Source organism: Crocodylus siamensis, chromosome 9, assembly GCF_052110815.1.
Source record: "Crocodylus siamensis isolate JL-2025a chromosome 9, ASM5211081v1, whole genome shotgun sequence".
Classification (NCBI taxonomy): domain Eukaryota; kingdom Metazoa; phylum Chordata; order Crocodylia; family Crocodylidae; genus Crocodylus; species Crocodylus siamensis.
In genome coordinates this window covers 57,828,209-57,837,252 of record NC_143403.1, presented here as the reverse complement: position 1 = coordinate 57,837,252, position 9,044 = coordinate 57,828,209, and positions in this window count along the sequence as shown.

The following is a 9,044-nucleotide window of genomic DNA, read 5'->3' as shown; positions in this document are numbered from 1 at the left end:
CACTTTTATTTTTAGATGTCTAATAGCCATGCAGAAATTCTTTCCTCTTCATTAAGAGAGAATATTTTTGTAAACTCATATACATAATTAACTAAACAGCTTCATGGCTAAATATCAAAGGAAAATAAATCATGCAGGTTAGGCAATTTTTAATGCAAAAGAAAAAATAAAACTCCGGATTCAATCCCATATGGTTTGTTTACTGTTTGCTGTAGATGGAAATTAGCTTCTTACCTTATTTTATAGATTCATAAAGTTCAAAGTCCAGTTGGAACCATTAGATCATCCTCTCTGAAGTCCTACAAATCAGGCCACAGCACTGTACTCAGTTACCCCTCTATGGAATGTAATAGGTTTAGATAAAGCACATTTTCCAGAAAGACACTGGTTTGGATTTGAAGAGACCAAGAGATCTATCCCCTCTCCCACCCCCCGAGTAATCAATCCCTTACTCTTAAAGAATTTCCACTCTCTTGTAAAATCTTTATAATACAGTCCAGCTTCTATGGATGCCAACTGTCAATGTCGATCAACATCAACAAGGGATGAATAGAGCCCCTTTTTTGCAGCATGTGTTTTGCAACAGTCATGGATGAAGCATGAGAAGGACAGAAAACTAAGCAACAAGTCTATCTAATACAAGGGTTCTATCTTGGCCAACATATCAGGTGGTACAGGTAGCAAAGGGGCATTTGCCAGCTGCTAAGGGATCTGAAAGTGAGAGCAAGTAAGCAGCTATCTTGTACCACACTAGTCATATTTAAGAAGAAGTGGTGTCTCAGCAGTCTCAGGAATATATGGATTATTTTATGTGAAAAATTCCTGAAGAGTTAGTTCATCCCAATATATAGTTTACAGTTACCTATAGCAGCTGCTGCTAGACCTCATAGTTAGACTCTGACACCACAGACTTTCCTACCTTGTAGGCATGCTATATCTTGACTGAAATTTGGTGCAGTCCATATGCCTTCCCCTTGTATTCAAGAACAAAGTAGTCTGGGGAAGTAACATGGAGTATGAAATGATCAGTTCTTCCACAGCCCCTTCTAGGCTCAACTAGAAATGGACCATTGACATTGCCTCCAGGATACCTAGATTAAATTAAACCACTACAGCAGCACTAAGGCACAAAAGGGGTTAAAGTAAGCAAGGCAGCTTCTCAGCAGCTGCATTTGACTGTGTGTGGCTTGAGGCTTCAGACTGCTTGAAATATTACAGTCTTTCTAGATTTCCATGAAAAAACACCTTGCTTTTAAGATGTAAATGAAAACTAAAGGCATTTCCTTCCAGCTGTGCTCGCTTCTGCCTGCTCCAGTAGGTAACAAGTCAGGCCGCTCTTCCAATAGTTCCAAAAAAACTTTAGTTGGACAAAGAATAAGCCTTGTTGCCACTGGCAAAAAGATCCAGATTTGATCATGTTAGGCCTCATGTCTTTAGTAAACTTAGTTGTTAAATAGGTTGGTACCCTGTGCATTATGGCCCCAGCTACTTACCTGTGTACTGCAGGAGAAGATCCTTTATTATGTGAGCCCTTGCCTTGAAAAATCTTTCCAGCAAAGGCCATCTGATGCACACCTAGGTCTTATTACCAAGTCTAGCAGGCATGTAACCAGCACAGATTACTGAATTTACTTCTACTGCCCATTATGGAGCAGTGGGGATCCAGAATAATAGTAAAGCAGTAGGGGATTCATTATCTCTAAAGAAAATCCCATTTAATGACCAAATACTACAAAAGAATGCCTAAACTATCAAAAATCTCTGCTGGTTAATTCCTAAGATCTGCTTATTTGTAATTCTCCTGATATATCCATTCCTACAGCCTGAATGAACTCTGTAATGGTGATTCATACAGGCAGAGTAAATCTAAGGCATACCTCTCCTGGTTTCAATGAAGTAACATGAAGGATTAGCCTGGTATTGTATTTGCTCCATGGGCCATGTTAGTGACCCATTCAATATTTTAGCTTTGCTTTCATATACAGAACAAGGATTTTAAGTCAGGCTGGTGACTATACAACTAAAGAAGGATTGCGGATAGTTTCCAGTTTGATTTACTCTCAGTTTGGTCTGTTTCAGCTAGGAATAAAATAGTTTAGGCTTTTTTTAGCAGGTGCTTACAGTTCAGAAATGTATAATCCAATTGCAAGAATAAAAATGTTGAAATGACACCCAGTTGTGTGCAGGAGAATCTCAAGAAAGTGACTGATAATCATTCAGGGAAAAGAAAAAAGGATCTTCCAGCATCTGGTAAAATCTAAACTAGAATAGATAGGTCTGTTGCACTGAACAGGGAATCTGCACACCGTATATGGAATGATGAACTCATTTTAGTTTATTCTGCCCAAGGAACAAGGAGAGCAGAACAAATAACAGTAGTAACATTTTGCCATTTGCCTTGTTCAGTACCAAAGACATGTGTCTCTACAGTAGTGACATGCAGATTAGGCATACAGAACAAAATCCACTGAGCAGCAGCTTGTACAATACAATTAATTTATAAGCAATTTTTTTTAATGTGGATGTCATAAAGAGTTAGAAGAGAAGGCTACAGCATCTCACATTCCTATGGGACACTTGGCCATTGTTGCAACAGAAATCCATATTTACCAGTTACTGTTTCCCTTTCAACAGCTTTCAAAGATTTTCTCTGGAGAAAAAGGAGAAAGGAAAATCAAAAGTTCTTAATATCCCCATGAAATTATTCACTGTTGTGTTTCTCCAGAGTATATGCCAACTAGGGCTGTGCAAAGCTACAGTAGCCGATTCGATTCGGTGGAGATTTGGCTCGATTCAGTGGCCGAATCTCTGAATCTGAATCGAATCAGGAGACCTACTAAAAGGCCCGAATCGAATCCGAAGCCTCCAAATCAATTCAGAAAAGATTTGGCGCCGATTCAGAGATTCAGCCATAAACTAAACAGGCAGCAGTCCTCCCCACGCTGGACACAGCTGCCTCCAGCGGGCAAGTCTGTTGTGGTGGGCAGAGGGGGGATGGAAGGGACATGGGGGGAGCAGATCAACGCCCCCACAGACAGGGAGGGATTGGGACTGGGGCTGGGACAAGCTGCACAGCCAGGGCGGGGGCGCACGAGACTCAGGGAGGGAGGTTCTCACCACCATACACTGCCAATCCAGGAGGTCACGAGAGCAGCCATGTGCCCCCAGTTCTGCGCTGTGCTCCAGGAGGCTAGCCCCAGCCGCCTGCTGCCACGCTGTACTCCGCGGGGGGGTGGAGCCAGGGCCACGCTCTGGGAGGCTAGCCGCAGCCTGGAGCTCCATCCACCCTGCAGAGCGCAGTGCAGCATGGACTATTTGGGGGCTGCAGCCACCCTAAAATTCCCCATGGCCCCTGCCACTGGCCCCTCCTCTATCTGGGTGCACACGCCCTCCCCCATGCCCTGCCGCTGCTTGTCCAGCCAATGGAAAGCCACAGCTTGCTGGGGAGGTGTGGGAAGGCCAGGCGAGCAGTGGGAGGGTATAGCCCCCACTCCCAGTGCCTTCTGCCACCCATCTGGAGAGCACCCCGGCCCAGCCTGCCCCACGCAGATCCAGGGGCACACACCCATTCCCATGCCCTCCTGGACTGGCAGCACGCAGTGGCAGGAGTTCCCCCCACCCCCCGAGTCCTGCACCCCCGCCTCCAGCTGGGCAGCTTGTCCCAGCCCCAGCCCCAGCCCCTCCCTCACTGTGGGTTGCTGATCTGCTCTCCCTGCACATACCCCTTCCCTCCCCCCTCCACCCACAACAGACTTACCAGCTGGAGGCAGCTGTGTCCAGCATGGTGAGGACTGCTGCCTATTTAGTCTATGGCCAAATCTCTGAATCTTTGTATCCAAATTGACCAAATCGAATCGGGACAGTGATTCGAATCACCAAATCAAATCACTGTCCCTCTGAATCGGCCAAATCCAAAGTGAATACTTGCCGCTTCATGCAGGCCTAATGCCAACTACTGCTGCTCTTTCTTTCACCTGGGCCACTCAAGATAGCTAGGCATTGTAGGGTCAAGATAGAAAGTGGCCTGACCCTTCCTCCCCCAAGAAACATAGTTACACTTCATCAGAGGAATCCTGTCTCCTTGTAGAAATGTTCTAAAAGGTAGGAGTGGCAGCAGGGCCCAGTGGATCAAAGAGCCTCTTGCTCCAGTGAGGTATGTTCCTAATGGCAGAATTACTACTTACTCCTGCAGTTAGATAATTACAAGCACAGAAGCTGCTATTTCATTCTCCAAATAACTACTCTCCCATGCTAATAGCATCGTATTTCACCTTGATGATGACAGGATTGAGTTCAGGGGAAAAATATTTGAGAGTAGGGGCTAGGGGGGAGTAGGACAGTAAGACTGGAATCCAGCCAGGGTTTAGCATAGAACTTTTTCTAAAACCATGAATCCTAACACAATGAACATGCCAGCTCCACTCCGGCTGAGACCTTTGCTATTGATGTCCCCACACCCACTCAGACACCCTAAGAGGCCATGGGGCTAGTTCTAAGAAAGACAGTCTCAGGACTGCCCTTCTCAAGAAGCCTTTGCCATGAAAAATTTTAAGAGTAGCTAAGTAACATCTGTTTGAAGACAGACGTGCATGTAATTTTTTTTCTCCTCATAGCTCTCACAAATGATTGCTGAATTCAAACATCTGGTTGACATTCACAATTTAAAAGGCTGCCAGACTTAAATGTCTATTACAAATTTTAAAGTTTTATATAGCCCTTCATAACACAGTCTAAGAGAGTCTGTGCCCCCAGGTGCTGGCACTGAGGCCTGGGCTTGGAGCTACATGGTTGTGATGTCCCAGCACCAATGGCTATAAGGGAGATTAGTGGTCCATTGCCAGATTTACCAAATCCAACTGTAAAAGACCTGGAGAAGGACAAAGGGAATTTCATTAATAAGAGTCCTCAGGAAACTTACCTGCTAAAAAGTCTTTGCATCCAAGATTTTAATTTATTCCATCTCAGGTTAGCAGGCACTAGACACTTAGGAACCATAAGAGATCAAAGAATCATAAAATCATAGGAAAGTTGGGCTGAAAGTTGGCCAGCCCCTTAATCAAGGCAGCAGCATCCCTGATAAACCATCCCAGCCAAGTGCCTGTCTAACCTGGTCTTGCAAACTTCTAAGGACAGAGAAGCCACCATTTCTCTAGGCAACCTGTTCTAACGCTTGATCACCCTTATAATCAGAAAGTTCTTCCCAATATCCAACCTACACTTCCCCTGCTGAATCTTGAGGCCATTACTTCTAGTCCTGTCTCCTGTGGCCACAGAGAAAAGACAACAGATGACAAAGACAACAGCATTGCCAATATGGGATGTGTGCCAGACCCAGACACATCTCAGGCATATCCACTTGAATGTTGCATGCTACTAGTTTCTGATGCTGTATTTAGTAAAGTATTACAGAAAAGAGCAAAAAGTATTTTCAATGTTGCAGGGAAGGAAATTTAGAGAAGTTCCAGTTCAAAACACCACTTTAATAGGCATTATATAGTACAGCGAACTAGGGCTTTTTACTAGAAAAGATACAGAATTGCCTTTAGAAGCAAACTTCTGAAGTCAGAGGCAGATCAGGCTGCACTGCCGGTCCTGATGGCCATGCAGAGAAGTGAGATGTCCATTTTAAAACTACAGCCTTGACACAATCCAGTATGAGCATACTCCTTTGTGGCATGTCAGAGGAGCAGATAGAATCACATTATGTTGGTTGTGTTTATTTCCCCTCTCACTGACCCTTAATTGCCACCACTCTTCTTTGATATTCAAGTAAGACCAGGAGAAAAAATGAGAAGTCCTGGATGACAGTGTTATCAGTATACCAAGGACACCTAGCTTTGCCACTCTTGTGTTCAGTACTGACACTGCTGCCTCCTGCTATCACAGTGTATGAAGGGGAATAAAACTTGGAAGTTGCCAAGTTCAGGAAAGGGTTCAGGAAGGTTCAGAAGCTGTAAGCACATTACTGAGAGCATGTGCCTTCTTGCAGCCACATTTGTATGAAGCCCTGCTGGATTTTTTGGTGTTTGTGAGTCCTCAGTAAATATTTCTGACCAATAATACACTATCTTCCATTAACCCAGAATGCAAGCTTCGATTTTAGGTGCAGACTTAACCTCTATAAATCTAGATTTCATCACTGTCTGGCTGGGTTATTGCAAAAGGTTTTGTTTCTGGGGTTGACCACTAAAGCCACAGAAGACTCATGCAAGCAGGTGCTGCAAACCAGGAAGATCACATTGAATGGGTGCTCTACTTTCTTTACTGGCCCCTATCAAGATCCAGACCTAGTGCAGTATGTTGGTCCTGATCTTAAAAGCTGTAAGGGATGAGTCCCACTATAATGTAAAAGATGTCCATGACCTGGCATAGTAACTAGAACACTTGGAGACATGGGGACTGAAAATCCACAAGGTGAAATGCTTCTGTTCCAAATTCAACGGTTTCCCACATCTGTGGAATTCCCTACCAGCAGTGATTATTAGGAAAAATCTTAATTGTGTTATTTATAAGATGTTGTGTATGGGACTTCTCTTGCAGACTCTTAGTGATACATCTATAGACTGGCCAGGAATTAACCTCCAAGGAGCCATCAAATTGATCCTACTCATGGTAACAGCTACAAGGGATAGAACAGAGGGTTCAGGATCCAATTTAAAATATGTATATTGTGATTCCTGGTGATGTACATGGCATCTAAATTCCGGTTTAGATTCTTGAGCTACATATCAAACTTAGTATTCACTATCTAGAACTTTGTATTGTTTTGCCATCTAGTGGTCAAAGATTATATAGCATCAGCACAAAACTGCAATATATACATGCTTGTATGTATACCCCACTTAAGTTGACAGAGACCTTTTACAGCAGTGATTCTCAACCTTTCTTGTGCTGGGACCCATTTGTAAACGTTGATGGACAGTCCCTACCCAGTGCCCCTCACTCCCAATCTGCTGCCCCTGCCCCCAGCACTCCAATGTGTGGGGCAGGAGGGGGGGGGCGATGGGCCATGGGGTCCCTATGCCAGCCTGCAAAGGAAAAAGCCATGGTTTCCTACATTGTTTTCCTTTAAAGGAGAATCCATTTTTAAAGTTTGTTCATGGTTCTTTCATATATTCTTGCAACCCACTTTTGGGTCACGACCCATGGGTTGAGGAACACTGTTTGACAGCATCTCAAGGTCACAAATGTCTGCTATGGAGTTAGACACACGCAGAGAGGTGTGGAAATTTTAAAAATGATTAACCACTTTTTTTCTCCCTGAAGCCAGCCTATAAGACAGCATAGGTAGGAAGAGCATTTGCAATGTGTGAGAGAGATGAATTCTTTGATTGCCTAAAAATGGACTAGCTGCCACACAAACAAAATTGTAGCCTCTGCCTAGAGGGCCACACAGTCTTGATTTGGTGTGTTTGGGGTACATGTCCTCCCTGGGGGTCTTATACACTTCCAGGCAGAAAGAGGCTTTTAAAAGAGTGGTGAATGAGATGAGAGCAATAGCTTGGGTAAACAAGGATCCTCAAAAGCAGGAGCTGTCAGGTTCTAATGGTTCCCTTCCCTTTTAATTTGGTAGGAGCAAGACGTAGATCTAAACCTGTGTCTGCAGTTTTCCACCACTGTACAGTATCACTAAGGATGGTGAATGGAAAACAAAGTCAGATATCATCATCCTAACCTGGAGACACAATTCTAAACCTGTCTGATAGCCTGCATGCCCTTTCATAGCACTGGATGAAGTGAGCTGTTACTCGCAAAAGCTTATGCATTACCTATTCAGTTAATCTGTAAGGTGCACCTGTCCACACCTATACACTGTCTTCTTCTAGGCTCATCACAGCGTGTTCCAAGGTTTACCTATGAATTGTGGAATCAAAATTTTTTTTATCAGTGGCCTTTAAATTTGATCACTTGTTTCCTTCTTCTTGCATTACCATTTTCATGATGTGGGCTGTTGTTCTATCATCTGGCTAGCCACAGAGGCAAGACATTAATAAGAGAAAGGGCTCCTTTTGACCTCACAAAAATGAAACAGGTTTTGAATTATGCTGTAGGTTGCAAGTAAGAGAGAAACAGTGGGGAAAAAACCCAGTCATACCCAGTTCACTTTCCCTTTCATGATCCACTCTCTGTCCCTGTCTGACACAGGACAGGCAAGATGGACCTGTGGTCTGATCCAGTAAATGGCAGTTCTTATTATGTTACTTTTGTATGCTGACCTAATTATTGTAATTTAGGACTGATTTGGTGTTTTTAGTTTTTCTGCATTTTTAAAAGATCATATTCATTTCATTATGTGGTGCTGATTTTAAATGTTTCACTTACCTCCTCTCCCCTGTATTGAACTCTAATGCCTATGGCTGACACACCACATATTGATTAACTTTGCTCTTGTAATATGATAGATGGCAACCTCAGTGACAAAACTGACCTCTCTACACTGAGACATTTTTGGTAACTTCGCCATGTTATCTCTTTCTCATTTCTTCTCTAAACTAAATAAGCTTAATGTTATTTTTGTCTCAGACAAAAAGTTCTCCATGCCTTTGGCTTCCTTGTCCTCTTCAGAGGTTATATAAAACTAAAATCTGGACCATGCCTATTAAGAAATAATTGTAGCATCTTTGGCACAAAACAGACTGTTAGTTCTAAACTGCATCCATGTTCTAGATAGGTGGTAACAGTACATGCTGCATCCCTGCACTTTAGTGCAATCCAGACCCCTGCCAGAAAGAGCCCATCTTAGCCCCGGTTAGACTGCACTAGAAAAAAAATGTGATTTATGCTGGATCACAAAACTAAACTTCAATCTGTGCAATATGCTTACAAATAAAAATGCTACTAGCACATAGGGGAGTATTAAGAGAAACAACATCACAGCGCTTCCATTCAGCACTGGTAAGGCCTCTCTCGGAGTACTGTGTCCAGATTTGGTAATCACACTTTAATAAAAAGGTGGCCAAACTGGAACAAATCCAGAAGACAACAACAAAACTAATTATAGCTGTAGAAAATATTACATCTGAGGAATGGTTGGAAGATTAATT